Source organism: Nanorana parkeri, unplaced genomic scaffold (genome assembly GCF_000935625.1).
Source record: "Nanorana parkeri isolate BGI_ZX_2015 unplaced genomic scaffold, ASM93562v1 scaffold621, whole genome shotgun sequence".
Classification (NCBI taxonomy): Eukaryota; Metazoa; Chordata; class Amphibia; order Anura; family Dicroglossidae; genus Nanorana; species Nanorana parkeri.
Window position 1 is genome coordinate 287,578 of NW_017306889.1, and position 8,542 is coordinate 296,119.

An 8,542-nucleotide genomic window follows, 5' to 3' on the forward strand; every position below is an offset into this window, starting at 1 on the left:
GCAGATAGCAAAGAAGCTATTGCTTCCTGTGCTATCTGCCATCATCATTTCAGACTAATTAGGGGAAACCAGATGAGCATAGACTACAAATCAGCATCAGACTGCTTACAATCTGACAATACTAACTTTACTGAGCATTCCTGCTTACAGAGTGCTACACTCCTTTCAAACAGCAACAGCAGTGCAAACAGCAGTCTTGTCTAAATAAATTCTTGTCTCCTGCCCACAAGTAGAAATGCAAGAGATTTTTTACTAGGTCTGCATTTACATTCAGTTTTCTATAAAGCTCTGGCAAGGACCTCACCCGGAAGGTATATGAGAAAGCAAGCTAAATCTGTAGACAGTATTCTGGTACAAGAGATGCCTTGGGCACTGTCTGCAGGCACATGATACAGCATTTCTAATAATGCGTAGACGGCAAAGAAATCAACATTTGAGTTTTTATTACCATGTATTATTTATTATTTACCATGCACTTTGCTAGGAGCTTGTGGTTTATTTATTGGGTACTTCAGCTATACACATACACACTATTTGCTAAAGTAGGTTGGATACACCTTTGATTGTGTGTGTGTGTGTGTGTGTGTGTATCTCTCTCTCTCTCTCTCTCTCTCTCTCTCTATATATTATGTGGCAATCCCACTGTAAAATTGGGTGTTATGATCACCTGAGACTCTCAGCCAGATGGGCTGAGACGTGTCAGGAAGCAAGGGTTTGTTGGGATTACGTTTGTGATCCTGTAACTGGGAGGTTTCATGGTGATTCAGGAGGGAAGATGAGATCCCCAAACCTAGATCCAGGCTTTAGCAGTGGCCAGCACCCGATGATTGCACAGGTGTGCACAATCCTTAAGGAAAGGATGCTGGCTAGGGGAATTTGCTCCAGCTGGATGGGGATACTTCAGTTTTGACATTCCAATATTTACATATTTCTTAGCAAGTAACATTTTAAAATATTTACATATTTCTAACGCTTAGTAAATAAAACTTTTAAATAAGCCCTTATTAAACTCTATAGTTACATTCACTGCATCCACAAGTATAAGCAGTGAAATGGTTCAAGTCAAGTGGAAGCAGTTTGCACGCTCCCCTCTTCCTATGCACTTTCTCTTTGTTTACTTTAAAGCAATGGTGGCCAGTTCACTCGATACGGGGCCTCAAGAGTGGGCTCCTGACATCACCACAGGGCCACATATGGTATTGAGTGAATGTAATGATACAGAAAGCTGTTGAAGACTTCAGACATGCTACAGGAGATGGATAGAGAATGCAAACATGCTATAGTAGTTGTTGGAGACATGTTATAAAAGACTGCTAAAGATCACTGCTGTTACAGACAAATCATATTTATGGTCCCTACAGGCCCCCTGTCACATATGATATTTATTTCAGCTAGATCCATCATAAAAACATAAACAGGGATGGACAGCACAGAAAAAATAAGATTGTGGGAAAGAGAAAAGGGGTTTCAGAGTGCCAAAGAGCCACGTGTGCATGTTAGGCACCAGGGCATTAGAGAGTAGAAGGCCAGCAGGCTGCTGATGGAAGGAGGAGAAGAGTTTCAGATAGAAAGTATAAGTAAAGCCAGGAAGCTTCCACTGCAAACTTTGAGGATTAATTACTCCACAATGGCTGCAGCTACAGAGGTTAGATAGAACTTGTTTTAAAGTTTCTTTTTGCTTTTTTAGAATATGTAAAACTTTGAATGCTCATAGCCTGGCCACAGTTCTTCTTTAATGATTTAGGTTTGTGAATTAAAGTCAAAAAGAAGTCCGGATGTATTGAATCTGGAGTTTCCTAAAGGAAGAGAATGTGCTTACTGCAGGGTGTGTATGGGTTTAAGTCAAGTGTCCTCTTATAGGAATAAACAACTGCAAGCAGTGTTTTAGTACTCAAGGCAATGTGAATAATGGATATAAATCTCACATGCATTAAAATAGTGGCTTTTAGTCACTTTTATAGAAAAACATGGAACTTTAGTCTACTTAGAAATTATATTGGGATTTGTTCAATAATCCATATGCTGTTAACACATTATTACCTCATGAATTATTTAGGTCAAGGCCAAGCAAATGTTTGGTAAGTCAAACCATAAGAAAGGGAAATGTAGCCTTCAATAAAACTGTAGAAGAAATATTAACATTTTAAAGAAAACCTGTTATGAGAGAAACGCTGAATCTGTCATTGGTGCCCACACATTCTGAAAATCATAGTTGCCTGGCTGACACTCTTGCTTTGACTCTTTAACTGACTGACCTGGAACAAAGATGTTATAAAATACTTTTACCTTTTTTTTTTCTAACTTTGCTTTTCTGTGTACTTGTTGTTGTTGTTGTTCCAAGTCAGTGACTATAACTATTCATAGCTCTCAGCTGTCCCTCTTTGAAACCAAATCCATCTGTCCCTCTTTCCCCCTCAGTTGTCTTTTGATGTATAGAGCCCTATTAAAAAATATTTTTTTTGTTATTAAGAAAAGACTTCTTCTGTTTTAACTATGCTATTTCTTTTACTGCTAACTATACTAACAATATTAAGGCAGACTATACCAAAGGCAGCCGAGTGAATAACTGAGCCAAAGTGAAGTGAGCCGAACGCTGCTCTGCATGTTCGGCTCAGCCGAAGTGCAGAAGGAGTTTGACTCAGCCAATCCAACATCTGGATTGGCTGAGCTGAAGCTCCGGCAGCTCAGTCGCTGCCGTTCACCCCTATTCTTATAAGCAGTGAGTGAATAGCCGAATGCTGCTCGGCAGCATTCGGCTCGGCTATTCTGTAACCCGTACAGCAGCCCTTTGGTTGAACGGGGCTCCGGTGGCTGAGACGAGACGAAGGATCAGTCGAAGCTACGGCTGGATCTTTCGCCTCTGTAGTGAATAACCTTTAAGGCTTTTACGCAACCTCTGAACTATTATTTGTTTTATAATTTTAGAAAAGCCAGCGTAAAGGAAACATAGTGGTAAAAATGCATGTATTAATTGCATATTAATTCTTTGGGGTCCGCGTAACTGGGGATGTGGTAGGGATGTATCCTTAGCCTAGATACTTTGTGTTGTGTATGGGGCCAGATTTCTAATAGTGGCCCTGTGTCTAAGGCTAATCATACATGTCAACGGCTTTTAAAAGCTTTGATGTGACCTTCTCCTAGGAAGTAGGGGTGGGACCTGAGTGGACAAGCACAAGCCTGAACACTGTCTCCTAACAAGTAGGAGTGTGATGTTAGCTCTGTGGAAGCTCTGACACCATTTGACATGAAGCTTTCACAGGGTTTGACATCCAGCTTTAACATAGGAATGGAGCTGATGGGGAAACGTAGTTAAAATGAGTATAAGCAGGTTAAAGACTTTTAAGAGATTCCATGACTTTGCAAAGTGACTAAGTCTCCTCAAAGAAAACATCATTCATAGTAACTGAAAGAAAAGCAATGTGGATTTACTCTAAGGCCCCTTTCACACTGAAGCTGTACAGATACAGTTTTCATGCACCAGTCAGCAAGTGAAAACGTTGCAGAACATCAAACAATGAAAGTAAATATGTCTGTTAAAGATTTTTTCAATGCATTCCAAAAATTTTATGTGGCTAATTTTCAGTGCTGTAAATGGAATGTACTACCAATGGCACAGAAGTTGTAGATGTACTGCAATGTGGCTTATAAGGCTTCAGGAGTCACAAACCAACAAGCCAGCATGTTATAGCACCACATATGCAGACCGGACCTAGGTATTCAGTTGGGATGTTATTTGAACACTATACAGTAAGATATACAATAAAACTAGCACCCCTAACACCAGCAACAGTTCACTAAAAGACCTGAAAACACTCCCTATAGATTCTCTATGCATTGTTGTGCATTTACACTAATTATGTGCTGCCATGCCAAAGTTGAACATTCTGTAAAACAAGGCTTAAAGTGGTATTAAACTCTCTAAATGTTTCAATAATGAATCCAGATCAAACAAATATACATTGCCCAGCAAAATATTTATTTAAATTTTTGCCTATGCACTTACAGTCATCATGTTTCTGAACAGCTCCAACTCTCATAGCTCAGCTTCCCTAGTCTTCCTTTCAGGTTCATGATCCGAAGGGATAGAGCAGTCTCCAGCAGATGTCCATCTACTAGTTTGGAGAAGGGAGGAAGGAGAAGCAGGGAGCAGGGGAGTGAATTGCCTTGCTATGCCTGTTTGTTTGTGGAGACTAGACATGTGCATTCGGATTTGGACGAACCTGCAAATCAACGAAAATCAGTTGATTCGGCGATTCGTCCGAATCCGAAATAACAAATTTATTTTATGCCTTAATATACTAAAACGATATGCGGGCATACATAAATTCGTTTTCAGGACACACCGGCGGCCAATATGCGCCGCCGGCACGTTCTGCGCATGCCTGCCGCCATCTTGGAAGCGGAGTGTGTGAAGTCACATGACGGTGACATCACACGCTGAATGAGCGGCGGCCATTTTGGAGTAGATCTTGGTATACACCAAGATGGCGGCGCTCGAACACCTAGATCTACTCCAAAATGGCTGCACGCATGCGCAGAGCGCGCCGGCAATCGATATGGCCGCCACTCATTTTGCAGTTGTTTCTTCTTCTTGCTGTCTGTGTCCTGCTGGGGAGATTTCCCTTCACGTCTTGTACCGAAGATACAAAAGGAAGTAAGAGGAAATCTTTCCAAAATAATGGAAATCCCCTTTTAGACAGTTGTCACAGGAGCTATCATTCCCATTGTAAAATGTTCCCTCTATTCCCGTTTAAGTGACAACTCCCAATTTTTGATTCTCACTCAATTTTATTTCTGGTGACAGTGGCTACTAGTACACATAGAAAGAGAGTGAATCTCTTTAGGGCTTATTCACACTATGTATCATGATCTGCATTGTTCTGTGCAAAAACACAGTTTTGTTCTTATATATTGGGTTATCGTACAACAGCAGTAGTACAGTATATGTAACACATCTCTGATGTTTATACCGTTAGCAATTTGTTCAGCTACATATACTTCAATAGAAAAAAGCAATGTAGCTGATTACGTTTACATCTGTGTAATGCAGGAATGCGTGTGATTATGTACATTTCCACAACGTACAAATGTGTGTTGTCCTTCTTGGTGGGCTGTAGGTCCACCTCCAGGAAAATTTAAGAAACAACTCCCCTTGCAGTGAGGCTGCCCCAACACAGCAAGGGAAGGGTAAACTGCTCATTAATGACTTGGGGACCTGTGTAAAGGACTTTTACTTACCTGATTCCCTCTCCCCGGCAGGTGGCATTCACCTCACCCCCCTGCACTCCGGCTTGTGGACTGTGGATGACATCAACGGGCCTCGGACTGCCAGAGGGGAGAGTAGAAATGGCTGTGGACGCCAGTCATGGAGCCTGCGGGAGCAGGGACCAAGTAAGTATAAGTCCTTTACGCAGGTCCCCTAGACAATAACGAGCCGTTAACTCACTGTAGGGGTAGCTTCACTGCAAGGGGAGGTGTTTTTTTTCCTTGGAGAAACAAACCTTGCCAATGCTTGTACGTTGCATTGCACCACAACACATAGTAAATTATTACCAAGTGTAGTGTTTCACTGTTTTTTTATTTTTTTATTGTGCACTTCTTTAGTGTGATTTTTTGCTGAAGTAGGTAGCCCATTCGGATGCATGAGCGTTCCTAACACGATGCACTCTGCTGTGCATAAACAGGCACTCACCAACATGTATGCATGTTGCTGCATGTGAACCTAGCCTCAAACATTATATACAACTACTGGGGCTTATAGGGCTCAACAGCAGAGTGGCATCAGTGGTTTCTAAGGCAGGAGTGGGCAACTCCAGCCCTCCAGCTGTGGAACTACAAATCCCGTGAGCCATTGCAAGAATGACAGTTACAGGCATGAATCCCAGAAGCAGAGGCATGTTGAGATTTGTAGTTAAAGTGAACTCTAAACTCAGGAATTAAGTCTTAAAAATGCATTTAAGTAACTATTAACAAAACAGTACCTTATTTGTGTGTCACTCAGCTGTAGATCCTCAAATCATCTATGAATTGGTGCTGACACTGTCCTTCCTTCTGTAGGATGGCTACTTTTGTTTTTCATGGTCCCTGTGTGTCTTCTAAAGTAGCCACTGCTCCAAGCTTGCTCCCGTGATGGATTACAATCTCATGTTTAGTTTACTAATTTATATTGAGATTGTAGTCCATCATGAAAGCAAGCTTGGAGCAGTGTCTACTTTGCAACACACATAGGTACCATGGGGAACAAAAGTAGCCACCCTCCAGAAGGAAGGACAGTGTCATCAGCATCAATTCAAAGATGATTTGAGGATCTACAGCCCAGTGATGCACGAATAAGATACATTTTTGCTAATGCTTAGGGTACTTGATTGCATTTATAAGATTAAACTCCTGACTTTAGTGTCACTTTAAAGCACAGCTGGAGGGCTGGAGATGCCTACCCCTGTTCTAAGCGGTGCACTGCTAAGGCCTGAATGAGCCCCATTGAAAATAATGAAATTCCTCTTACTGTGTGACGGCCGAAGCACTTAAAAACGCACAGGTGTGGACAGGGACTTAGGCTGGGTTCACTCTGTTCCATGTACATGCAGTATGCATAGTATTGGGAATTACAATAAAACCCTACACCTAAGCAAGCCTATACATTATTTCACCTTTGGTGGCCATAACAAAAACGCATAAGGCAAAAACTCATGACAAACGCATTACACCACATGAAAATGCACAACAAAAAGCATGTAAATGTAGACGCACAAGTGTGAACGGAGACTAACCTGATCTGTCAAGTTTTCTAATCCAGACCTCTCTTTTCTCTTTTCTTCTGTTTAAAACGTTTTTTGTTTTTTTAACTACAAGAATTTTCCAGCATCATGGAAGATTTCTGCAACACCCACCCATATGTCCAAAGCTTACTTCAGCCTAAGCTGGCCATACACTGTTATAATTTTGTTCAAAATCGTTCATCACAGCATTCAATCTTGCCATCACTGAGTCAGCTAATTTCTTTGCAAGCTCTTAAAAATGTAATCCAGACCTGCTACTTGGATGGAATCCCAGATATATTAAAGTGACACTAAACTCAGGAGTTAAATCTTAAAAATACAATCAAATACCTTAACTATTAACAGAAATTTATCTTATTTGTGTATCACTCGGCTGTAGAGCCTCAAATCATCTCTGAATTGGTGCTGACACTGTCCTTCCTTCTGGAGGGTGGCTACTTTTCTTCCCCATGGTCCGTGTGTTGTAAAGTAGTCACCGCTCCAAGCTTGCTCTCACGTTTAGTTTACTAATTTGTAATGAAATTGTAGTCCATCACTGGAGCAAGCTTGGATGATCATGATCATCAGAAATGATTTGAGGATCTCCAGCTGAGTGATACACATATAAGACACATTTAAGTTAAGGTACTTGAATTCATTGTTAAGGTTTAATTCCTGAGTTTAGTGTCACTTTAACAGGTTTTACATTAGATTACATGTGCGATTTTTCCCCAAATGGAAATCCCATCCATGGTTCTAATTTCATTAGTTCAGATTAGAAACAAGGAACATTCTCATCCTACTCCTTGGATTTTTCTCACGAATGTTCTGAAAATGAAGCTTTTCCAATGAAATTGTTCTGGTGTATGGCCAGCTTTATTGTGCTTTGTGCTTGCAGAGATTAAAGTTATTAGAGCAATAAAAGTGATGAAGTAACTAAATTCACTTAAACAACAACTCATAGTCACAGTAAAAGCTTCACTTCCCCAGTTACAAGCCCCCCTGTAATAGTACGGATCACATGAGTCTGCTATTGCTGCAGAACACCCAAAATATGCTACAGCCCATCTTTCTCTTAGGTGTATCGCATCAACCGAGCACGCAGCTTCCATGCAGACAACTTCTTATGGCGGAGAAATGAATTACCTTAAAGGGGGAGTCTCTCACCTTACTCAGAAAAGGGCTCCGAGCTGTGAATGAAGCAAGATGGGAGGAGAGAGATGATGAGAGGAGTGCTGAGACAAGTGTAAAGGAACAATAAACCAATCCTTCTGCAGAGAACTGCAAGAAAGAAGATTTTGGGGAGAGACACGGCTAGGGGCCAGCAAGGTGGGGTTAAGGGTGAGTGGGTGGGCTGATTGTACAATCGAGAAGGAGGCGAGAGAGCCGAGGGAGGCGCAATGTGACAGGGACAAGTGAAGGAGAGAAGTGCTGCTGCAACCACAGAAGAGAACACTGTTATACCGAAGACTCTACCCTGCCCTGTATATCTGATCAGTGTTTTATACTGTATACCGTCTTTGTATATCTGATTAGTGTTTTATACTGTATACCATCGCTGTATATTGATAGATATGCAGTGGTGTATCATAAACATGTCCTAAACTTTGAGGTTAAATAGTGTCCAAAAGTACTCCAATCTAAAAGAGGCAAAAACTTGAATGTGTATATCCAAGATGATCGTATCCTGGGGGATGATGTGTCGGAGAAGCGATGGGTCCCCGTAGGGCTTACACTCACCAGATGCCGGGAGGGAGTCAGCTTTCTCTTCCACCGTCTCCATC

At 41.4% G+C, this 8,542-nt stretch overlaps 1 protein-coding gene across 1 annotated transcript in view; it reads right to left on the reverse strand.

Annotated features, from left to right (window-relative positions):
* LOC108792262 (ceramide synthase 4-like) overlaps nt 1-8,098 on the reverse strand; it is an 85,790-nt gene extending 77,692 nt beyond the window's left edge. The window contains exon 1 of the mRNA XM_018563000.1: nt 7,926-8,098. The gene's annotated coding sequence lies outside the window, so the exon portion shown is untranslated. The remainder of the gene's footprint in view (nt 1-7,925) is intronic.
* Between the last annotated feature and the right edge of the window lie 444 nt (nt 8,099-8,542).